Here is a 4,379-nt window from a genome sequence, read left to right as displayed (position 1 = left end):
GGGCAGTGGTAAAGGCGATGGGATAGTCCTACTGTTGCGATAGCCGCGGGTTCGAATCCTGCTCGGGCATGGTCGTAAATTTATGTTTGTGATTGTTTAAAATTAGTTAATGTTCTAGGCAAGAGTGTAAAATCCGATAAGGAAAATGATCCCAGTCACGCCAGTAAGCAGGCTGGGTAAGAGCCCGGATGTCTTCTGGGATGATTTCTAAAGTTGGTCACTCGCCAGTCGGTAGGCTTTAGTGCTGAGGACCGTGGTTCGGAGCCCACGTTAAACCAGTTAGGTAAATGAGTTAAACCAGTCCAGTTCAGATAAATCGATAGTTAGTAAAAGGATACTTTAAAATATATATATACAAAAAATTTTTAAAAATAGAACTAAAAATGCGGAATATTTTAATGTATGAAATTCCTATTTATTTTAACGCAATTCTTTCATTATTGTATATTTATGTTATCCAGATTCTGTCGTATTTGTTTAATAAAATAATATTTTAAAATTAGAATAAATTTTTGAGCTTATAATTAAATTTACAATTCATAATAGTTCGAGTTAATTTCGAGAGAACGAAACAGAAATAAAAAAGTTGCTGATTATATTCACAAAAAAATGTGGAACGCTTCACGATTTTGCGTGTCATCCTTGCGCAGGGGCCATGCTAATCTTCTCTGTATCGTTCCAATTTTAGTATATGTACCGCCGAAGCGAGTACAGTATGTGTGTTTTATGACAGCCTTATGTACCTAGTCTTGATCGTGCTAAAGGGGTTAGCTTTATTACCCTAATGCGCCATCTATTGGTTTTCCCTCTATATAGCTCTAATTAAAATATATACAGATTTATTTAAGATTATTGATTATATAACTTGAATTTTTTCAATTAATTCAAGATGATCAGTGATTCGATCAATAATTAATTAAGTTCTTCAATTTTATTGTAAGTTTTATTAAATTTATTCAGACTGCTAAAATCTACTTATTATTTATTATAATTTTTAAGTAGATAATATCGATTCAAGTTATTAATTAAAAATAGAATTAATTTTTAGGTTTCTTTATGTGCAATTATTATCGTTTTGGAAAATATTGAGGTAATATAGAAATTATTCATTTTACTGAAATGACTGATGATTTTTTTGTAATCACACTCTTGTGTGTACGAAGAAGCCGAAACATCAATTGGAAATCGAATTGGCATCAAATATTTTCGAAAAGAAAACACTTTAATATCGAAATGAATCAATCAACTTCGCTCACAACACTAATGGGTCAGTTAACTTTACTAGATTGAATTAACGGCGATACGAATTGAAATTTAAAGGCGATATATTGAAACAAAAGTATAGTTTATTCCTCTGAGAAATAATCTGTTTTACCTTATATTATTTAGACAATCTGTAAAAAATCTTAGCCTAACCTTAATATAAGAAATTAAAAACCTATCGTTCCAAAATTCGTTTGACTAGTGTGAGTTTTTAGTACGAAAATTCAGCATCCAAGAAATAATTAACAATATATATTCCCTATGAAAAGTAGTATTGGCGAGAACATCTATTCAAGACGTTTGACGAGCATATAAAGAAATCCAACATTATTTATGCAACATATGTTTGTCTCGACATGTATATGAATGAATTTTCTCATAAATGAATTTGTTGAAAAATTAATATCATTCAAATATACAATACAATGGATATATTTTATTGTAACAATGGGTAACACAATCAATAATAATTCTTTGAGGAACATTCTAATGCAACTTTAAAAATTATTAATAGAATTTTTATATGATATTATCACTACAAATCACATTTGGACTTCAACAATACTAGATCATTGCAAGAAAGGTGATTCCTCTTGAGACTTCAGAACTCGACCAAGGAGGTATTAAATATCAAATTCTGAGAATCAAAAGGAATTTTGTTCAGGTATTGTCCTTGTGTGTGGCTTAAGTGGCAAAACATTAACTATAATTATAATAACAACCAACCAACCGATTATTTGACAGCTTCAGTGCTATCCCATTTCTTCCCAGTGTTGCGCCATTTAACTTTACAAAATGCAGTCAGAATGAACTTATTATACAAAAGCCATCATGCATGTATTCATCATGCAAGGAAATCACAGGCAACTCTCTTTCTATATGTTGATATTTCACAGTCTTCTCGAAAAAAAACTTAATCATTGAAACTATGTTTTTCAATATTTTTCAATAATTTATTTCAAGTATCAAAATATATATATTTCCACTTTTAGTTGCATATTCCTGAATGTTATATATGTGGAATACACATGTATATTTTTTTCTTGAACATATTTGACCTATGACACTGCAGCAAATAATACATGCGTTGCGTTAAAGCAACGTTGCAAGTTGTCTAGTTGCCTTGCTTTATTCCTTGCCCCATTTTCGGATTATAGAAACATAGAAATGGCTTTCTACAGAAAGAAAATATTAACAACTGAGGAAATTATAGCTATTATTGAGGAATTAAAGACAGAAGAAACTATTGATGCAGTCATCATACATCCAGAAGAAGATGAACTTGCTGATGAAGAAGAAATAGAAGATGAACGTATTAATGACGGGGGTGATGAATTACCAGTAGATGCGGTGGGCACATGTGAAATTCATGCAATTCATTTTCTGAAACTACACAAAATACTTCTGAAAAAACAAAACAAAAAAAGAAGAACCCTTTAACAAATGGCTGTAACAAATGGCCTATAACCAGTGTGCTCCAACTTACACTGAGACTCATAAAAACTCTAAAGTCAAATGTGTCAAAGAAATAAAGAATACGTTTAGGAAATTGACGCCAACGCAAATGTTTGAACATTTCTTATACAAACCAAGACTGGATGACATAGTACAGTTTTCTGTCAAATATGCTCAATGTAAAAACAACCATACATTTGCTATGGCACGCACTGACTTGAAAATTTTTATTGCTATTCTTATATTCCTTGGTTATCACTTTCTCCTTCCAATAAAATTTTACTGGAGTTTAGATTAGGATAAGGGGATCCCTCTCAAATGCAAAATAATGTCACGGAATAGATTTGACGAAATAAAGAAGTACATTCCTCTTTCTGGTAATGATAAGTTGGACAAATCTGCTAAGTTTTCTAAGCTAAGACCTTTTTATAATGAACTAATTAAACGGTTCATGCAGTTTGGTGTATTTTCCCATGAGATACCGATTGATGAAGAGTACCATATTTTGGACGTGATTCTGCTAAGATGTTCATACAAGGGAAATTAGTAAGCTCTGGATTCAAACTGTGGTGTATAGCATCAGCTGGAGGATAGATTGGCCCTTATGGTGGGGCTTCACAGAAGACACAATGAAAACCTGGGTTTAGGTGAAGGGGTTGTAACAAGCTTGTTGAAAGTTGTTCATGATGCTTACTTTGTTGTCTGAAATAAAATTCTTTGGAGCCGGCACAATGAGAGAAAACCGAGTGGCTTCATGTCCACTTCAAACAACAAAACATTAGCGAAAAAACCAAAGGGGAACCTTGATTATATATTTGATTATAACAACAAAGTATTCACTATTAGGTGGCATGACAATTATGTTGTAACAGTTGTTATGAATTTTGGTACCCTTGATTCAATAATGAATAAATAAATACAACCGAAATGGAAGTGACAGTGCTATTGCCAATGCCTGTAAAATGTACCAACTGGCAACAGGTTCTACTATGAGTCAAATCGATTTCAGATCCCAAATTGCATTAAGTTTATTGAAAACTGAAGAGGGATTTGAACTGGAGGGAAACAACCAACCTCAGAGAATATACACCAACTTTGGACGCCCCAGCAGAAACAGATTGCCAGGAGCAATTAGGGATCCACATAGCCAAGAGTGAGTGATGCCATCAACTTTGTTCAGTTTTTTCATATAATCTACAGTTTTGTACATTCTGAGCAAATAAAAGCATGTGATCGAAATATCAACAATTTCTTACTCTTTTAACTCCCTGTTTGGTGCAGATGGTAACACGTACTGCTAGTTTTTAATATTAATAATATTGCTTCAACTGTAATTGATGATAAAATATCATAATATCTCACAATTTTTATTTTTGGCAAGAAAGGGGATAAGATGATTATTTATTTCTGAATGTTCGCTTTTGATGTCACCACTTTAAATACAAATTTCGTTTAATATTAATTAAATATACAGATCGGGATGTTTGGGAAGTTTTGCATTAGCCACAGCACGGCTTGGCTGGCAGATTCCATAATGAATGATGATTAGATCGCTGCCAAATCAACATTCTAATTTCAGCACGGTATCGCTATGTTGAAAAAAGATCGAAAATATTTTTATTAATATATAATATACCAATTTTCCTCCATAAATGCCTCTT

The 4,379-nt window shown here is 32.3% G+C and overlaps 1 non-coding gene across 1 annotated transcript; it reads right to left on the bottom strand.

The window, feature by feature from the left end:
* Positions 1–605: 605 nt before the first annotated feature.
* On the bottom strand, positions 606–712 carry LOC143189361 (U6 spliceosomal RNA). Its single transcript, XR_013003820.1, has one exon. It is a non-coding gene; the product is annotated as a U6 spliceosomal RNA (small nuclear RNA).
* Between the last annotated feature and the right edge of the window lie 3,667 nt (positions 713–4,379).

The sequence above is a fragment of the Rhynchophorus ferrugineus genome, unplaced genomic scaffold, assembly GCF_030347505.1.
Source record: "Rhynchophorus ferrugineus isolate W39M unplaced genomic scaffold, kcgeb_rfMv2 rfM1, whole genome shotgun sequence".
Lineage (NCBI taxonomy): Eukaryota > Metazoa > Arthropoda > Insecta > Coleoptera > Curculionidae > Rhynchophorus > Rhynchophorus ferrugineus.
The sequence above is the reverse complement of the archived record's forward strand: the minus strand, read 5'-3'. Positions and strand labels throughout refer to the sequence as shown.